Source organism: Pistacia vera, unplaced genomic scaffold (genome assembly GCF_008641045.1).
Source record: "Pistacia vera cultivar Batoury unplaced genomic scaffold, PisVer_v2 Contig374, whole genome shotgun sequence".
NCBI classification, from domain to species: Eukaryota; Viridiplantae; Streptophyta; class Magnoliopsida; order Sapindales; family Anacardiaceae; genus Pistacia; species Pistacia vera.
In genome coordinates, this window is record NW_022196195.1 from 878,365 (window position 1) to 900,000 (window position 21,636).

The window sequence follows — 21,636 nt, forward strand, 5'->3', positions numbered from 1 at the left end:
GTTTTAAAACCCGACTTGGGGGGCAACCTGGCCAAACCATCGGGTCACGGGTTTGATGGGTCAAACGGTCCGACTGACGGGTCAGTCCGTGATGTCATCATGTTGACGTCAACAAAAAAAAAATGCAGATTTTAATTTTTAACAATGATAATAAAAAATTTTTAATTATTTTTTTATATTTTACTGTAGCAGACCTGGTTTATATCGGTTGGACCGGTGGTTCGTCATAAAAAAATCATCCAATCGCTAGTAAAAGCGGGTCAAATGCTAATTCCGATTTTTTATATGAACCGGCCCGGTCTAGCCACCGATTCCCGGTCGAACCGGTTCAAGCCGGTTTTTAAAACCATATTAACAATAATATCGATCTATCTCGCTCTCACCTTCAAATTCACATTTCTTTTTCTCTTGCTCTAGAAAATTCAAATATGGTTTACACATCTGGTATAAGCTTTCCTTGTGTACCTTCAGTCTACAAGTCCACTCAATCAAGCTGCTACTTCAATGGTGATCGCCGGAGTTCAAGTCTCTCTTTCTTCTTGAAGAAGAACTCACTTTCACTTACTCTCTCTCGCTCATTTCTTCATTTTATCCCCACTCTGTTGATTAAATTTTTTGTTCGATTTTTCTCTTTCAATGTAGAAATTGATGTTTCTGTATTCTTTTTAGTTCTATAAACAATGATTGTAAATCCTCTATGTTTGTATGATTGCATAAAACTCGGATACTGAATCAAAGATTATTGGAATGAGTATTTATGGTGGAGTAAGCTCATTGTCAGTTTTGATATGTTGAAATTATATCAATCTACTGTTAACTTGAACTTCTATTTTAGTTTTGAATTTTCTTCCTTAGGAGGATAATTAGAAGTCTTTTGATTGGTTGTTTCCACGGATCATTTGATATGTTAGTTGAAAATTGATCCCACTAGCAAGCATATTTTGGTGGATCAAATTTATATTCTCAATATCTCACCATGTGAATGGAATTATGTGATACAGAATACAAAGTAATTTGTGTTGAGAATTCTCTATTTTTTGTCAGACTTGTAAAGCTAATTTGATGCTGGTTTGTAGGGAAGATCCTTGCTGGAAAGCCTTCAAAAGATTATGATGCCTCATCTTTGACAGTTGCTGCATCTGATAAAGTCCTTCTGCCTGGCAGCAAGGGTGATGGTACTTCATTATTCACTGATCAACTGGAAACTGCAGATACTGTATCAGAAGAACAAGAGGTTTGTGATGTTCTTTAACCTATTACAAATGCTGGTTATCAATTAAAGGTTTTACATTTTGATTAATCTATTAATGAAGATAATATTTGCATTTATATATGAAGGAAAATAATGACCAAAAGGTGTACTGAAATGATTTTGACTTGTCCATTCAGTACCTTCGACTGATATTGTGATGGTTTGGTTAGTTCTTTGGCAGATAATGCATTTTTTTCTCTCTCTTATTTAAAGCATATTGAGTATGCTATGTAACCACTCCAACCAAAAATTTTACTTCTAACATGTTCTGTCATGTGCAAGGCATGTAAATGAAACATAAATGCAATTTATTGTAATTTAATCAAATACCATTTCCGGATTCAAACACAAAATCACTCAGTGAACTTGGTTTAATACCGTATTAATTCAAAAGCTTAAGGTGATAGAGAAGTACTGAATAATAAATAGTATTTAAGTATTCCATCAATATGTACAAACATATGATATACTAACACAGAGTACAATATTAAGATGACTATGCTTGTACAAAAGTGTCATGTTTAAAGACATTAAGATATAAGAAAATTGAAATATTAATTTCTTCAGATACCCATCACTTTTGCTGAAATCCAAAAAACCATAAAGTTTTAACATTATTACTGCCTCGCAAAATTTTCCAGTAATGGCATAACTTGACTGCTCCATAAGGTGAGAAAGCTTATAATAACTGCATGCACCTATTGAGTACTTGTTGTAAGTAGGGAGCCATGCTTATTGTAGGCCTGACTAGACTAGAATAACCATCATTCAAGTGTCATGACAGGTATTCTATCATTGCTTATCTTATATTTGAACAATACACATTTTTATCTGTTTTCTGTATATTCTTAGGCTAATTTTCTGCTGAGAGCTTATTTTAACACTGTTGCTTCTTGCACCTTTATGCTATTGTTTTAGGCACTTCATGATGTACATTGTCTTAAATGGAAGATGAAGAGAAGGTCGAGATTGAAGAGACAGTGTCTGCTTCCACGTTTGTAGAGCCATCTTTTCCTTTACAAGAGAAAGTAAGTACTGAAGAAAGTGAAACTAAAACTCAAGTTAGAACAGGGTCCATTCCTCCACCTGGTAGGGGGCAGAGAATATATGAGAAAGATCTAACTTTGACAGGTTTTCGTTAACATCTTCATCACAGGTGAGATAATATTTTATTCTGTTACACAATGAACACTAAGAGTTTGTTTGAATGACTCAATGACCTGGGGTCTAAAAGGAATGGGAGCAAATTAATTGCTTTTTTTTGGTTGATATTTGTATGGATGCATTCTGGTTAGTTTTAGTGGGCTTCTTCCTATTGTGTCTTTACGTTCTTTCCTCTCTTCTGTTTATCAGAAAGCAGTAATTTAAGTCTATCCTCCATCCTAGCTTGGACTTAATAAACATAAATATCTTACTTGCGAAGATGGTGCTTCTTGTTTTTTCTCCCTAATGTTTATGTCGGATTGAATAAATCAACCTATGGCTCTATTTTTTCTTTTATACTTTTGTTAAATAAATACATTTAGTTCATAATAATGTTTGAATTCAAGTCTCATATCCATAAGAGCTCTGAAGTTTCTTGACAGTTTTTTATCACACAACAAAAACCATTTTTAACCCTTAAATCTATTGCAAATTCAGGAATCTTTTTAGGGAATTTTCTAATTTAATTGTAAGTTTAATAAGTATATTCCCTCATGAAATCATGCTATCATAGTTTCTAATATGACATACAATGAAGGAGTAAACTAAGTTTTTCAACAACTCCTTATTTTCCCTAGTTTTAACTCACACAAAAATCTAGCACACATTTCACTCACATGGATACAAAATTCTCGTGTACACTCCTTTTGTGTGTCTATATTTTTGTGTTCTTAAAGATTTATTATCCAAAATGTTTGACTCTAAGATAGATTTATGGTACAGACTTTTATAGTCTGATTATTTTATTCTTAGTAAACCTTTTTATTATTTTGCTTTGAATAAACCTTTATTCATTAACGGGTTATTTTCCTGTTTCTGTCACTTTCTTGATTTAATGTCTGAGGTTGGTGAAAGTCTTGTTCCAATTGCAGGTATGGACAATACAAAAAAATGCGTGAGGATATTGACAGGTATGAAGGTGATTTGGAGTTGTTTTCTCGTGGCTATGAAAAGTTAGGCTTCATGCACAGGTATCACACCTTTTGAATTTCTACTGGTTGATTTCCTTGATTATTCTATCTTTAGTATCTTTACGGGTTAAATATAAGATAGTGACTTTGTGTGTGATCACGGTGCAATGTGCTATTATGTGTATTACTCTTTTTTTGATGCAAATAAATAATTAATTATAAGATGAAATAAATATATGGAGGTAATACTCATGCTATGTAGAGAACACAAGATAGAAAATTCTTCATCAAGTATTTGCATCTTAACCTTATTTAAACTGTGGTGAAACTGGAGTTTGAATTAATATTTTCAAAGTTCATCAGCTGGCATTACTAATTACAATTCTGGCCATTGTAGCTTTGTTGCTTGGGCCATTGTCAACAGATATGTCTTACTTTTCCTGGAGTGTGCTTTGACTAAGCTCAAGCCACTGTGGGGAAACTGGAGTTTGAATTAATATTTTCAAACTTCATCAGCTAGCATTACTAATTACAATTCTGGCCATTGTAGCTTTGTTGCTTGGGCCATTGTCAACAGATATGTCTTACTTTTCCTGGAGTCTGCTTTGACTAAGCTCAAGCCAATAAATGCTGTTCCATGGGTTAAAAAAGTGACTGATTCTGAGCATAAGATAGAGAGGCCTGTGCTTGCATTCCTTTTGTGGTCATATAGGGATATCATCTGTGGTTTTGTTAATACTAATACTTTTATATTTTTGCAAATTTAGGAAATAGCATGTAGGTTTATTAAGTATTGATCAACAATGCAAGCTGGGGTGAAAATTTGTGCCAGCCTATAGAACCAGTTTATCTTTCTTCTTTTTGGTGGCAATTCTATGTGGTTTATTAGCTCATAGTTGTCTACTACTTCATTTTCAGCTGTCATGTTCTCTTTGTGGGTATTTTTCTAGTTGTGCATATTTTTTTTCTGAAATTGAAATTGAATTGTAGTCAAAATTTTATGTGGTCCTCTTTGTTCCAATCAAGTTTTATCTACTTAAAAAGTAATTGAAAGATTAGAAGTTGTGGTTGCTGAATATTGTCCCTATTGGTTCTGCAGTGCCATAGGTATAACTTATAGAGAGTGGGCGTTGGGAGCTAAGGTTTGTTTGATTCTTTTACTCCAGGATTTAACTGTTTGATCTCATTACCTCTTGACGAGGATAGTGTTATTTGGGCTAACAATTTTTCAATGTGATGATAATCCATACAGGTTTATGTTGTTATTATGATCCCCTAAATCTTTGTGCCTCTATTGTGAAAACAATTATTTCCCTATCATGATAATGCTCCTGTAATTTATGTTAAATTACTTTTTATATTGATACGTAAAGATAGAAGAAGGAAGTCAAGCCTCTTCAATACTTTTTAATCTCTCATTTAAGAAATAGAAAAGGCTCTTCAATACTCTTGTACTAAAAGTGGTAGATTATATGTATGCTGCTTGTGACCCTTTTGACTTGATCATCAAACATGGACAGTTTTTATTTATTCTATCTGCTCTTATCCCTTTCAAGTTTACTCCTTCTGGTGGTAATTACTGATAACTGGACCTTGTGTATGGTTTCAAATGTCAAACATGCCTTCATCACTAGCTTTTCCTGAAACTTTTGCACTTATTGGATTATTTTGAATAAATACTAGTAATAGACGTGTAAAATCTAGTGGTACTGTTTATTTTTTGTCTTATACAGTAATTACTTACTCTTTCAGTCAGCAGCTTTGATTGGAGACTTCAATAACTGGAATCCCAATGCAGATATCATGACCCGGGTATGTTATCTTTGCTTCTGTAAATCAGAGTTCTAGCTGCAAATTGGCTCTTCTTAATTGCATTGACATTGTGAGTTGTTCGAATTTTCATCCTAGACAGAAAAATTGAGCCAAACTTTGCTTTATATGAAGTCTTTCGTTTTTTGGGAAGAAACTATGTATTTTATGCAGTAGTCTAAGATAGAATAAATTGTTTTACTGGGGTTACTTTGTTAGATAGAGCTAAGTTTGTTACTTTGTTAGATTTATTTCAGAATTCTCACTGGAAAAGACGCTCTAGGTTACTTTAAAAAAAAAAAAAAAAAAAAAAAAACCTTGTGTTACCGCTTTACATGATTGAGTTGGTAATCTTAAATTTGGTCTAGTGCTAATTACTTTAACTACTGCATTTTTTCTAAGAAATTCTCCCACGAATTTTATTCCTCTATGTTGCCTTCGTTGCATTTAAATGATTTCTCTCTCTTTAACTAAAAATACCAAATTAATGGCCTTGGAAAACTGGATCATGTGAGATGTTTACTCAGGCATTGAATTTAGCTTTCTGGCTATCTGCTGCACAAAAACTTCGAGCAGTTTTGCCTGTAGGTTTTTCATAGGACATTAGCACTCATTGACTTGCCACTGTAAATTAATCATCTGTTTTGAGCTGCTTTTCAAGTACTTGATTCTTTGAGTACATTCTCCAGTTTATGCTATCAATATTCTAGGAGATGCTGCTGTGTGAAAGTTATTCAAACTAAAGCAGTTTGCTTTGTGCCGCTAAGGTGGCATCAATGACTCCAGTTGTTATTGCTTTTAATTTGTATTAAGAGCTGCAACTGGCTTTGAATGTGTTGAGTCATCTTGAGGACTGTATGTGAAGAACTTGGTTCAATTGCAGCAATTTATGGAAAAGTAAGTAACTTGGAATTTGGTTAAGAAAGAGTGATGGTGTTGTTAAATTGCGTGAGATTCCCATCATCATCCGCTATGCAGCTTTCTAACTGTCTGACCAGACATTACTAGGAGCGTAATCATAACCATAAACGCAACATATTATTGTTTAATTAATTTAATAGCAGGGTTCATATATAAGATTGGCTTGGGTGCCATTTAGATAACAGTTTAACACAAAAGATTAAGCTTATAGGTAAAGGTTGTTTTTACTGATTCATCTACAGTTGTTGGTGCTGTCCTTCTTGAGTCCTCAATGAAGATACTAGGGTCCAATAAAGCTTGGGAGTTTTTGAATTAGAAATGAGGAGGAATCAATCTTTTTAGTTGCTAGATCTCCAGTGTTTGAGGGTTCTTTGCACCTCCCAATCGCTAACCATTCATCTAATTATTAATTAACCATAACTACAGATGACAACAATAAATACAACAATTTCTGCATACACAACATGCTATGATTTAATTAACACAATAAAAGTGTTTGAACACAGGAGCACTTGGTCAACATAGCTCTAATACTATGTTAGTTAACCACTTAACCTAAATACTTAAGTTAATAGTTAAAGGCCCAATGGAGTATTTCAGCTCAAATATGAATCAAGCTTAAATTCAGCTTAGACATTTGACTTGGCTTTATTTGCATATTCGACCTTGGTTCAATTCTGTCTGTTTGAGTTAGGGTACCGAGAATGAAACACCCGTAATTATGACAATATACTGTGGACAACTGGTTGATTGTTGCCTCATAATGATAGTTCATGGTTAGGAGAAAGCCAATAACTAGGTTATTATAATTTGATGATGGTGATGCCAGGCATCACTTGCAGTTATATTTTCTTCTTGTAAGTTCCTTTTTATTTTTTTCTTTACATTTGTAGGAATCATAATTGTTTCAATAACATATAAAATTCACCTTTGATCTGTGAACAGAATGAGTTTGGGATCTGGGAGATCTTTTTGCCTAACAATGCTGATGGTTCACCATCAATTCCCCATGGTTCTCGTGTGAAGGTAACATTTTATTTGGCAAAAGTTTTAGTTTGGCTCTAAAATTGTTTTTATTGCTACACATGGGTTTCCGCTTTGGTTTTCCTTTTCCTCTTCTTTCCTCACAGCATACAAATGTGTTTCTCTTCCCACATAAGTGAAATTTTTATTTACTATTTTAGTTGCAGAAATAATTTCTCTAATATTGGTCTAGATTAATAAGAACTGTAGTTTAAGTTGCAGAATTGCTTTTATTAAGTTCTCCCAGTGATATCAGCTTTTGCAAAATGAGTTCATAGTCTGCACAAATATTTTCCATGATATCCCTTCTCCAGCAGAAAGTTTTTTGTGAAGTAACCATAATCTCAAAAGTATTAGCTAACAGGGAAAGGACCAACTATAATATTTAAACTTATAACAGTTCTCATATGTTCTGATATTGATGCTTGCTTCCATTTTTTTAATCAAACCTGGGAGTATAAGGGATAGATAGCTATGGTTTTGATATATTTTGATATTTCCTTCTAATTGTTACATGTACGTTCTAGGTAGGTACTCAGTATGGTTTAGTACGTAACTAACACATTATCTTGTTCTATGGCTTGATGCATGTTCTCTTACCTTTTCGTATTCTTTTGGGTTCCTTTAATTGTGTCAATTATCCTGAACCTAGAACTCTGGTGGTTATGCTCTTAAAATTTACTTAGTTCTCATCTTTTAATTTGTAGATTCGAATGGAGACACCATCTGACATTAAAGATTCCATACCTGCTTGGATCAAGTTCTCTGTACAAGCTCCAGCTGAAATCCTATACAATGGTATATACTATGATCCACCAACAGAGGTATGGTTCTGCAATCTTTTATTTCTCTAGGTTTGCCATAACATTTTTGGGAAATTTATGATTTAGGCATGTCTAAGAATCTTTAGTATAAAAGCAAGAGTGAATTCAAATTTAGCAATAACATTAGGAAGGATTTACGTATAATTTTTAATTTTGAGTATGCTATATTACACGGAACTCTTACCATACCATAACATTGACACCTATGGAGATGCACTTTGTTACACTTAAGATTGTGTATCATCAGTGAATTTTCTATTTTTAGTATATGGGCTGCCATGTATTTTATTAGATGAACTAGTAGATGCTATTGTATAAAGTTCATTAAACACTCGATATGATGAACTGGAAGATGTAAGTCCATTTATATCTGCTACTCCTTATATTGTTAATGTTCAATCTTTTTTGTAGGAAAAGTATGAGTTTCAACATCCTCAACCTAAGAGACCGAAATCAATTAGAATTTATGAGGCGCATGTTGGAATGAGTAGCACGGTGTGCATCTCCTTCATTTTCATAACTATTACTCAATGCTTCTAGTGCTTGCTATATGTTAGCTTTAAGTCCACAATGTCAAAACTGCTGGATCTTGTTTTTTGATGTATCTTGAATGCTACAATATGTAGGATCGCATCTTAAAAAGCATGTTAAGCTTGTGTTAGAAGTTTACAAGTAAAATGGTTTTGTGGTGATCATGCACTGCATGATGGTGAGTTGGGCTGTGTAACACAACCAATCTAAATTAAGCTTGCATAAACTCGTAAGAGTAAGCATATATGACTGACATAAAGCATTCTTTGAGGAAGAGAAACACAGGCCTTGCCTCCTATTTTATTGAAATCCAAGTTTGAAGAATTCTAGGTTCCAATCAACTTGAAGATATAGATGCCCTATTAGGTGGAAAGCAATTGACTATAAGCTAACAACATGAAAACCTTAACTATCATCTTACCCCTTTAAAAAATAATAATAATAATAATAATTCATAGAGCAAAAAGGAAAATACGATTTTTAAATGATTAAATTTTATAAACTGTAGTAGTGTTATACCTCTTTTGCATCCTTTCAGAAACTTTGACATTCTTTAACTTTGAAAAGATTTTTGTGAATGAGGTGCTTAGTGCAAGGTGTGGATAGTTGGGATACCTATAACAAGAATCACTGAGAATGATTTATTTGTCTTAGATCCTTTTGTTAAAGTGTCATTAAAATGATGATTAACATATGCAGGAATCACACAAGAGTAGATTGATACAATATAAACCTCTGGTAAAATGCCCGCCTGTAACCAAGCCGATAAAGTACATTACATAGTCCGTTTTAGGGATTGGCGACTTACCCGTTTAGTGACTTTGGCATTGGACATTCTCAAAATTGGTACTATCGGGTCGGGTGAATTTAATAATAGACACCTGTTGGCATTCCGGCCTTCCTTCTCCTTTCAGGACCTATCCGAAAGAGAATCCAGTACTTCTTCTTCTTGGTCGTGAATATCTGAATAGGGTGAACCGCCCCGTGGATATCTTTCATTCGGAACAAACAAATTTGAATTAGGCTCGATCAACTGGAATGTGTATTATCCATATAAGGGATCTTTCAATTGAGAAGATCCATCGACCTGAGACGAAGAGAAGGGTATATCTATTTTATTTAGTTATTCAGTTAAACCAATGATTCCTTATTGGAGCAGATATAATGCATCAATCTATCCGACATGCGTATTTTTGATTTTCCAATAGATTTACATCTTTCTCTTTCATTAATGGAAATTTTTTGATGTAGTTAGTAATAGTGGTTCGCTGTTCAAGAATTCTTGTTTAAGCAGTTCATACCATCCATACATAGTTTTTGATCTAAGATTTCAATTCTTCTATGTTTCAGCAGTAGCATATTGTTCCATGGAGCTAAGGTCCAAAATATGGAAGAAACAGGTGTTTCCACGACTCTACCACCCAGTCAATTCTGTTCCACTTAATCCCTATTTCATGGCCACATATCTTTCCGGCTAAGTAATGGCAAACCTTTCTCCTGTTACATGAATCCAATTTTCATTTCATCCGGGAAAAGCCATCTTTTTCTCAACAATGTCTTTGTCATTTGATCCAATAGCGTTCCGTTAGATAGGAACAGATTTGATAAATACTGATAACTCTCGGATGGAGTATTAGAACGGAAAAATCCATTAGATAATGAACTATTGGTTNTATCTTTGCTTTCCATAAATTTTTAATGTATATGTGAAACAAACTATTGGATATAAAAGTATGACTCAAATTGTTGGATTGTATCTAAATTTTTTTAACTTAATCTTCAGATCATGATCGAGACCATCCTTTGTTATGAGAACCATAAGTTACCTTATTACACTAATTCATTTTTGTATTGCTGTTTGTTCTTTGAATTGAACTCATACAATATATGAGGTGCATGTCTGTTATTCTTCTAAGCCTTATTTCTTTGTTTAGTAGTGCAATAGATGCTTAAGTGCCATGAAACTTTGGTCTTGGTTAGTCGCAAATGTTTGTGGACCTTGGATGGCCTACAAACTAGAATAGTATTTAAAATGCCACTTATCATTTATCGTAATTAGAGACTTTATAGTTCTTGAGGATAGGACTCATGAATCTATATTCATTGTCGTGTAAGGCATGTAAGTTAATTCCCTCATTAAAATGGATTTCCAATAAACAAAACATATGCAAGGCAAGAGTTTATTAAGATAAATTTTAGAAGTGTTGAAATGGCTTATAAGATCAATGAAAGTTGTCTCGTTTTTGTCTAGATATAAGGTCAAAACAAAATCCATATATTATCAGGGTGCTCTTTATGCCAATCAGTAATAGGGCTTGCTTGTTTTTCCATCTACAGTTTGAATATATCTTTACAGATGTAATTAAGATACTTTTGTTTGTTTCTTACTTTATAAACACTTTTAAAGACATTTTATCTGAATGGAGCAAGAGGTCATTTTTATGATTTTATCTAAACCAAATCACACTACCTATGACTACCATGACGCACACTTAACCACCAGAAGCATTACCACCACAATAACACCACGCAACCACCTGCCTTATCATCATCACCAGCCCAACAATATAATATCACCCACCACCACTATCATTATTCTAGTTGTTTTTAACATGTCTTAAATACAAACACCAATAATATTTATAAGTTTGTGAGAAACTATGGATCCCAAAATTTTGAGGGCCGTAATGATAGTATTTAAACGCTTAAGAGAAGTCAACAGTCATTCTTACAATTTTGATTTTCATATCTGATGAAGTGGCTTGTGAAAGATACCCAAACTGCTTATAGTTTTGTCTGGTCATTCCCCATATCTTGATGCATCAATTTGTAAGTTCATTATATCTATTACATCTTAACCATTCAACCTATTATTTTTCTAAACTCTAATGTGATAAAATTCAGTAGTTTGATACAATTGCAAACTTGTTTAGAAATTTTCCTGTTCAGGTGTTTTTAGCATAAATTACAGGTTCCCTTGAATCATTTTGTGATATTATGTGATTTGTTTGCTTGTTATCTTGTTTCATTCTTATATTTGACTGCTAATGTTCATTGAATGCAGCCATGCTTCTAACAATGTTTTGGATGTGCTGAACATGTTTGATGGAACTGATAGTCATTATTTCCATTCTGGATCAAGAGGTTATCATTGGATGTGGGATTCTCGCCTTTTCAACTATGGAAGCTGGGAAGTATGTGCTTTTTGTAAATATATCACACTGGTGAAGCTTTTCCTTGTTTTTCTACTGCATGCTATAGTTAGTTGGAATTAATTCTCTCCTTCTTATATAGGTATTAAGGCTTCTTCTTTCAAATGCAAGATGGTGGTTGGAAGAATATAAGTTTGATGGTTTCAGGTTTGATGGTGTAACTTCAATGATGTATACTCACCATGGATGGCAGGTATTATTTTAGTGCTGCTAGAAATTAATCCTAGCCTTTTTGATGAGGTGTAATGACTTGCTTACGTTTTCAGAATTTAATTGTCGAGGTTGTGAATTTGTGCCCAATGAGAGGAATGGAATCAAATAATGCTCAGTTTCTGCAATTAATTTAAGGAAACCATATCCTGACATGCCATATTGGTATATAAGTTTGTATTGAACTTTTAATCTTAATAATTGTCAAACAAACATTTAGCATCTTAAGCTGTTTGCTAATTGTTTAGCAATAATTTCAACGTCCTTGACTTGGCCTTACATGCCCAGAGTTGTGGGTCTCATCGGCGGCTGGATAGTTTTGGTGTTTTACAGTTGGAACAATGATGTCCTGTTCTTATACTATGTTTATCCAACTGTTCCACATCCTAAGGAAGATGTTAAATAGCAGTGTAATAAATTTATGCTGGTATATTGAGCAAGAGTTGAGTTCATCTTTATACTTTCTTTTCCCAAGCTGAAAGTAGTTGTTTCTTCCTCCAATCAGACACCACTTATACTGTCAATTCTTTTCTGTCATTTGAAAAGATCTATTCTTACATTTTATTCTAAAAATAGCATAAAAACTTCTCGCACATTATTATTAGAGATGGTGAAAGTACTACTGCATCATGTCTACATGAGGCTTGAATTGCAACAGCTTGTATTTTTAACAACTAAATTATTTGGCTTTCTGCCATTACAATGGCTCTTTGATTTGTTTGGTGTTGCAGATGACATTTACTGGAAATTACAATGAGTACTTTGGATTTGCAACTGATGTAGATGCTGTTGTTTATCTGATGCTGGTCAATGATTTGATTCATGGACTCTTCCCTAAGGCTGTTACCATTGGAGAAGATGTATGTTATACAGTTCCCTTTAATTCATATTGAGCATCTTTTAATTCTAGGACTTTATTTCTTCTTCGGAGAATGGATTCCAATTCAATAAGATTTTATTTCTTATTCAGGATAAGTCAATGAAAATGATTTTCTCATCATATGAAAATAGTGTTCTTAGAAAAGGTTGCATGCATGATATGTATTCGTTGAATATGTGCGTTTGCCTATGTTCCCTACGTCACCAATATTCTGTTTGGACGATGAGTGAGTTTGTTGAGTTATAGTTTGCATATAAAGAAAAATGTGAAAACTCTATTCACTAAAAACTGCAATTCTAATTATTAGAAATTAGTACAGTTTATCTCCATAAATTAATTGAGGGTTAGAATTTAATGGAGATTGAGGTGCTGACGAAGTTGATGTTTCCAAATATTCTCGAGATCCTTTGCAAAGAATTGGCGGTCCAATGACTAGGGCAAAGACAAAGAGGATGAAAGAGACTTTGCAAGGCTTGATCATGGAAGTGCAATACAAAGAGGCTGTACTAGAAGACTCTAAGACTAAATTCGAAGATTTCAAAGCTTCACCAAGGATGGTCTATTATCTTTTTATGCAATCCATCTTTGTTCTTTAAAAAAAAAAAAAATCCAGCTTCACAAAGTGGCAATTTTGAGTTGTTAAGTTTCCCATTCTTGTTCTCTTTGCTAAGTATCCTATTTTTATTGAATTAAGTTTCTAATTCTTGTTTTTCTTGCTTGAGTTTCTTATTCTTGTTGAATTAGTTTCTTTTATTCTGTTCTAGTTTCCTTTTTATTTTGTTCTAGTTTCCCTTTATTTTTATTCTAGTGATTGTTTCAAGCGTATACAAGGTTGTTTTGTGTCTTTTGCCTTCTTAATCATTTAGCGTCAATTCCAGTGGTTTCTTTCACGTGTCTTTTGCTTCCTTTTAGAGTTTTCTTATTTCTTTAGAGTCATCTTGGGTCTTTCTTTCTGTTCACCATTTGCCTCAACTAAGTTTTTAAAGTTCTGATTTTTGAGATTGTCACCATCTAACCGATTGCTTCTTGAGATTTGTTGAATTATTTGATTCTATTAAGAACATAAAAGGGGCTAGCTTGACTTTGAGTGGTAAAAGACAAAAGAGATCATTATCAAGAAAAAGCCAACATAGTGTAAAACACGAGTGATAACATTCTGATTTGAGCGCAAACATGTGAGGGAGTGTGTGAGGAACAACACCTTTTATTTTATTTAATTTTACAGGTTGAAACTATGAGTTAGGAAGTAGGAGAAGCACAAGAGGTCGACATGAAATTTTTCATCGAGGCTGTTAATGACCAATTTAAATTGCTGAATGCGAGATTGAATGATTTGAAATCCTCTTCCGGTTCTAAATCACATAGAAGACATGAGTTCGACGAAGAAGACGAAGTTGATTCCGAAGTGGAGAGAACAAGTTATAAAGGGGCCAAGAAGGTTGACTCCAAAGGAGATAACAATATAGGCAGTATAAAGATGGCAATTCCGACTTTTCAAGGAAAGAATGATCTTGAGCTATACTTGGAGTGAGAAAGAAAGGTTTAACACGTATTTGATTGTCATAATTACTCCGAGGAGAAGAAAGTAAAGCTAGCAGCCGTGGAGTTTATAGATTATGCAGGTATATGGTGGGATCAATTGGCGATCAATAGGCGTAGGAATGGTGAGAGGCATATTCGATCATGGGAAGAGTTGAAGTTGGTGATGCGCAAGAGATTTATACTTAGCCATTACTATAGAGATTTGTATAGGAAGTAGCAAGGGCTGGTTCAAGGTTCCATAAGTGTAGAGGATTATTATAAGGAGATGGAAATCGCCATGATTAGAGCAAACATAGAGGAAGACAGAGAAGTAAAAATGGCTAGATTCACTTCCAGATTGAACAAGGAGATTGTTGACGTGGTTGAGTTGCAACATTACGTAGAGATGGAGGAGCTACTGCACAAAGCCGTTAAAGTGGAGAAGCAAATCAAGTCCAAGAGGTTCGGATCTGGTTCATCCTCTAGCTTTCCATGGAGATCAAATTGGAAGGACAACAAAGTTGCCTTCAGAACAAAAAAAGAAGCAAAGCTGAAGAATTTGGTTGTTGTTCCTCAAGGTAAACTCGAAACTAAAACTCTTACTAAATCACGTGATATTAAGTGTTTTAGGTGTCAAGGATTCTGACATATTGCTTCCGAATGCCCAAACAAAAAGGTTATGGTTGTACGGGCAAATGGAGAAGTCAAAAGTGCTAGCTCAAGTGACGATGAGATGCCACCATTGGAGGATTGTTCTGATGTTGAAGTGGAAGAACTTATGCATGGTGATTTACTTGTTACATGAGAGCCCAGAGTGTACAGCCTAAGGATGAAGGAGACAAGGGGCAACATGAGCATATTTTTCACCCAAGATGCCACATGAAGGATAAGGTATGTACGTTGATTATTGATAGTGAGAGTTGTACTAATGTTGCTAGTAGTTCATTGGTAGAAAAGTTGAATTTGAAGTGGAAGAAACGTCCTAAGCTGTACAAGCTACAATGACTGAATGACTGTGGAGAAGTGAAGGTAAACAAGCAAGTTCGGTTTCCTTTTTCAATTGGCAAGTATGAGGATGAAGTTCTTTGTGATGTGGCACTGATGTATGCTGGTCATATATTACTTGGCCGACCGTGGCAGTTTGATAGAAGGGTGTCACATGATGGGTACAAAAATTGTTATTGTTTTGTAATGAACAACCGAAAAGTTGTATTAGCCCCTCTCAAACCTTTGCAAGCTTATGAGGACTAGATTAGGATAGCAAGAGAGTGCAAAATAAGAGAGAAACAACAATGTGAGCAAGAGGAAAATAGAAAGAGAGCAAGTGAGGTCAAGAGGTAAAATGGAGAGAAAAGTGAGCAAAAAGGAGAGAAAAGTGAGCAACATGGAGAGAAAAATAAAAGAATGATTGTACTTGCTGATAAACATGAGGTTAAGAGTGTAATGATAGTGAGGCAACAAGTACTAGGATATTTATTTTTCTACTAACGACCTTAACACATCTTTGCCTAGTGTTGTGTCTTTATTGTAGGAATTTGAAGACCTATTTCCTGAGGAGATTCCCATGGATTACCTCTTCTAAGAGGAATTAAACATCAAATATACTTCATACCTGGTTCTGCTATACCAAATCAACCTGCTTATAGAGCTAATCCTGAGGAAACGAAGGAGATACAAAGGCAAGTGGATGAGCTGTTGCAAAAGAGATTTGTAAGGGAGAGTCTCAGCCCATGTTCGGTTCCTATCCTCTTAGTCCCAAAGAAAGATGGAACATGGCGCATGTGTGTGGATTGTCGAGCTATTAACAAGATAGCGGTAAAGTATAGACATCTTATCCCTGGATTAGATGAATTGCTTGATGAATTGCATGACTCTCAATTGTTTTCTAAAATTGATTTAAAGAATGACTATTATCAGATTCGCATGAAAGAGGGAGATGAATGGAAAACTGCATTTAAAATTAAATATGGATTGTATGAATGGTTAGTAATGCCTTTCGGTTTAACTAATGCACCTAGTACATTCATGAGATTAATGAACCATGTCTTGCGTGCTTTCATGGGAAAATTTGTGGTAGTTTACTTTGATGATATTTTAGTTTATAGCAAAAATTTGGATGAACATGTGAAACACTTGCATGTTGTATTTAGTGTATTGAGGCAGCACCAATTATATGCTAATCTTAAGAAGTGCACGTTTTGTGTGGAATCTGTTATGTTTCTTGGGTTTGTTGTTAGTTCGCAGGGTATTAGTTCCTAAGTCATTATTAGTAGAAAATAACAGTTTGTTTCCTAATTTATTCCATAAAGTGCAACAAAAATGACATAGGAACTTAACATCTCTATCACTAACAATTGTCTTAGGCAACCCATGCAAACAAACCACTTTTTTAAAGAACAAATCAACAATATGTGTTGCGTTGTTTATTTTAGAACATGCAATAAAATGAGTCATTTTACTAAACCTATCAACAACAACAAATATGCTATCCTTACCACTTTGAGTCATTGGTAATCCTAAAACAAAATCCATAGATATATCAATCCAAAGTTGATTAAGTACAGCAGTCTAACTTTAGATTTTGCTTGCCTACATGTAATGTACTTATCACAAACAGATTGCACATCATGTTTCATATTAGGCCAATAAAAATGTTCACGTAATATATCTAAAGTCTTTAGAACACCAAAGTGACCCATCAAACCTCCCCCATGACTTTCCCTAACAAGCAACTCACGAACAGAACAAATATGCACACATAATTTATCTTTCTTGAATAGAAATCCTTCATGCCTATAAAAATCACCAAACGCACACTTATCACATGCATTCCATACTTGGCTGAAATCAGAATCATTGGCATACAAATCCTTAAGCAATTCAAAACCAAGTAATTTAGTTTGCAATGAAGTAAGTAATACGTACCTCCTAGACAATACATCAGCTACAACGTTTTCCTTCCCATGCTTGTATTTGATTACATAAGGAAACGTTTCTAAGAACTCCAACCACGTAGCATGTCTTTTATTAAGCTTACCTTGGGTCTTCAAGAACTTCAAGCTCTCATGATCAGAATGAATGATGAATTCCCTTGGCCATAAGTAATGCTGCCATGTTTGAAGAGTTCTCACTAATGCATAAAGCTTCTTGTCGTAAGTAGGATAATTCAACGCTGCCCCACTTAGCTTTTCACTAAAATAAGCAATTGGTTTGGAATCCTGCATCAAAACAGCTCCTATTCCAATCCTGGATGCATCACATTCTATCTCAAAAGCTTTATCAAACTTAGGCAAACACAACAAATGTGCATTAGTTAGCTTATCTTTCAAAGTTTTGAAAGCTTGGTCATGAACATCATCCCACTTAAAAACAACATTCTTTTTAAAAAGTTCATTTAAAGGTGCAGCAATAGAACTAAAATCTTTAACAAACATTCGATAAAAACTTGCTAAACCATGGAAACTTCTCACCTCGTTCGCATTCTTAGGTGTAGGTCAGTCCCTTATTGCCCTTACCTTTTCTTCATCAACACTAATACCCTGCGAACTAACAACAAACCCAAGAAACACAACAGATTCCATGCAAAACGTGCACTTCTTAAGATTAGCATACAATTGGTGCTCCCTCAACACACTAAACACAGCATGCAAGAGTTTCACATGTTCATCCAAATTTTTGCTATAAACTAAAATATCATCTGATCTGGGGATAAGATGTTTATACTTTACCGTTATCTTGTTAATAGCTCGACAATCCACGTACATGCGCCATGTTCCAACTTTCTTTGGGACTAAGAGGACAAAAACAGAACATGGATTGAGACTCTCCCTTACAAATCCCTTTTGCAACAACTCATCCACTTGCCTTTGCATCTCTTTCGTTTCCTCAGGATTAGCTCTACAAGCAGGTCGATTTGGTATGGCGGAACCAGATATAAAGTCTATTTGATGCTCAATTCCTCTTAGAGGAGGTAATCCATAGGGAATCTCCTCAGAAAATAGGTCCTCAAATTCCTACAATAAAGACACGACAACACTAGGCAAAGATGAGTTAAGGTCGTTAGTAGAAAAATAAACATTCTTGTACAAAAGTACAAGTACTTGTTGCCTCGCCATCATTACACTCTTAACCTCATGTTTTTCAGCAAGTACATTCATTCTTTTATTTTTCTCTCCATGTTGCTCACTTTTCTCTCATTTTTGCTCACTTTTCTCTCCATTTTTCCTCTCTACCTCACTTGCTCACTTTCTATTTTCCTCTTGCTCACACTATTGTTTCTCTCTCATTTTGCACTCTCTTGCTATCCTAATCTGGTCCTCATAAGCTTGCAAAGGTTTTAGATGGACTAATACAACTTTTCGGTTGTTCATTACAAAAGAATAACGATTTTTGTACCCATCATGTGATACCTTCCTATCAAACTGCCATGGTCTGCCAAGCAATATATGACCAGTATACATTGGTGCCACATCACAAAGAACCTCATTCTAATACTTGCCAATTGAAAAAAGAACACGAACTTGCTTGTTTACCTTCACTTCTCCACAGTAATTCAGCCATTGTAGCTTGTACGGTTTAGGATGCTTCTTCCACTTCAAATTCAACTTTTCTACAAATAAAGTACTAGTAACATTAGTACAACTCCCACTATCAATAATCAACGCACATACTTTATCCTTCACATGGCATCTTGGGTGAAAAATATGCTCACGTTGCTCCTCGTCTCTTTCATCCTTAGGCTATATACTCAGGGCTCTCCTTGTAACAAGTAAATCACCATGCACAAGTTCTTCCACTTCAACATCAGAACAATCCTCCAATGGTGGCATCTCATTGTCACATGAGCTAGCACTTTCGACTTCTCCATTTTCCCGTACAATCATAACCTTTTTGTTTAGGCATTCGGAAGCAATATGTCTGAATCCTTGACACCTAAAACACTTGATATTACGTGACTTAGTAAGAGTTTTAGTTTCGGGTTTACCTTGAGGAAGAGCAACCGAATTCTTCGACTTTGCTTCTTTTTTTGTTCTGAAGGCAGCTTTGTTGTCCTTCCAATTTGGTCTCCACGGAGATCTAAAGGATGAACCACATCTAAACCTCTTGGACTTGATTTGCTTCTCCACTTTAATGGCTTTGTGTATTAGCTCCTCCATCTCTACGTAATGTTGCAACTCAACCACGTCAACAATCTCCTTGTTCAATCCGGCAATGAATCTAGCCATTGTTACTTCTCTGTCTTCCTCTATGTTTGCTCTAATCATGGCGATTTTCATCTCCTTATAATAATCCTTTACACTCATGGAAGCTTGAACCAGCCCTTGTAACTTCCTATAAAAATCTCTATAGTAATGGCTAGGTATAAATCTCTTGCGCATCACCAACTTCATCTCTTTCTATGATCAAATATGCCTCTCACCATTCCTGCACCTATTGATCGCCAAATGATCCCACCATATACTTGCATAATCTGTAAACTCCATGGCTGCTAGCTTTACTTTCTTCTCCTCAGAGTAATTATGACAATCAAATACGTGTTAAACCTTTCTTTCTAACTCCAAGTATGGCTCAGGATCATTCTTTCCTTGAAAAGTCAGAATTGCCATCTTTATACTGCTTATATTGTTATCTCCTTTGGAGTCAACCTTCTTGGCCCCTTTATAACTTGTTCTCTCCACTTCGGAATCAACTTCATCTTCTTCGTCGAACTCATGTCTTCTATGTGATTTAGAACCGGAAGAGGACTCCAAATCATTCAATCTCGCATTCAGCAATTTAAATTGTTCATTAATAGCCTCGATGAAGAATTTCATGTCAACCTCTTGTGGTTCTCCTACTTCCTTACTCATGGTTTCAACCTGTAAAATTAAATAAAATAAAAGGTGTTGTTCCTCACACACTCCCTCACGTGTTTGCTCTCAAATCAGAATGTTATCACTCGTGCTTCACACTATGTTGGCTTTTTCTTGATGATGATCTCTCTTGCCTTTTACCACTTAAAGCCAAGCCAGCCCCCTTTATGTTCTTAATAGAATCAAAGAATTCAACAAATCTCAAGAAGCAACTGGTTAGATGGTGATAATCTCAAAAATTAGAACTTTAAAAACTTAGTTGAGGCAAACGATGAACAGAAAGAAAGACCCAAGATGACTCTAAAGAAATAAGAAAACTGTAAAAGGAAGCAAAAGACACGTGAAAGAAACCACTATAATTGACACTAAATGATTAAGAAGGCAAAAGACACAAAACAACCTTGTATATGCTTGAAACAATCACTAGAACAAAAATAAAGGGAAACTAGATCGAAATAAAAAGGAAACTAGAATAGAATAAAAAAAACTAATTCAACAAGAATAAGAAACTCAAACAAGAAAAACAAGAATTGGAAACTTAATTAAACAAAAATAGGATACTTAGCAAAGAGAACAAGAATGGGAAACTTAACAACTCAAAAATGCCACTTTGTTCTTTTTTTTTTTTTTTTTTTTTTTTTTGTAAAGAACAAAAGATGGATTGAAACACAGAAAATAAAGCACAAGAAAAATTAAAAAAAAAGGAACAATTCAAAGACAACTTCGAAACAAAATTCAAAGAAAACAAAGAAGAATTTTGAAAAGACAAATTCAGTTTTTTTTTTTTTTTTTTTTGAATCAAGAACGCAAACAAAGAGTGTTGGAGATAAATAACCTATTTCTAGCAACCAAAGCTCTGATATCAAATGATGGAATAGGAACAAGTTGGTTTGCTAGGGACGTGTTGAGGATGATCAAATTAGAACCCTAAGAAAACTAAGTCCTTAAAACCCTAATCTTGAGACGCCGCAAAAGTTGATCACTCCCTTTAATAAGTCGAGATTCAAGCATTCAATCCAGAACACAAGAAGGCAAAGCAAATAGCTTTCTGAAATAAACTTCAATTGATAATAATCTGACCCCCCAAAAATAACATGGCTGCCCTTTTTTATAACCAACAAACCCTAAAAGAAAACCCTAGCTAATTGAAAAATGGGTTGGGCCTAAGTACAAGCGAATGGGGCCTAAATAAACCTTAAATAAATAAAAGACTAAAGAATTTAATGATAATTAAAACATAAAAAAAAGCCCAAGATTAAATAAACGAAAATTAATTCCTAAATTAATCCTTGCATCCAACTTGATCTTTCAAATCTACCCATTGCATAAAAAGATAATAGACCATCCTTGGTGAAGCTTTGAAATCTTTGAATTTAGTCTTAGAGTCTTCTAGTATAGCCTCTTTGTATTGCACTTCCATGATCAAGCCTTGCAAAGCGCAAAGCCTCTTTCATCCTCTTTATCTTTGCCCTAGTCATTAAACCGTC

General features: G+C 34.6%; 1 pseudogene; it reads left to right on the forward strand.

The window, feature by feature from the left end:
- The first annotated feature begins 428 nt into the window (after positions 1-428).
- LOC116140595 overlaps positions 429-21,636 on the forward strand; it is a 26,989-nt pseudogene continuing 5,781 nt past the window's right edge.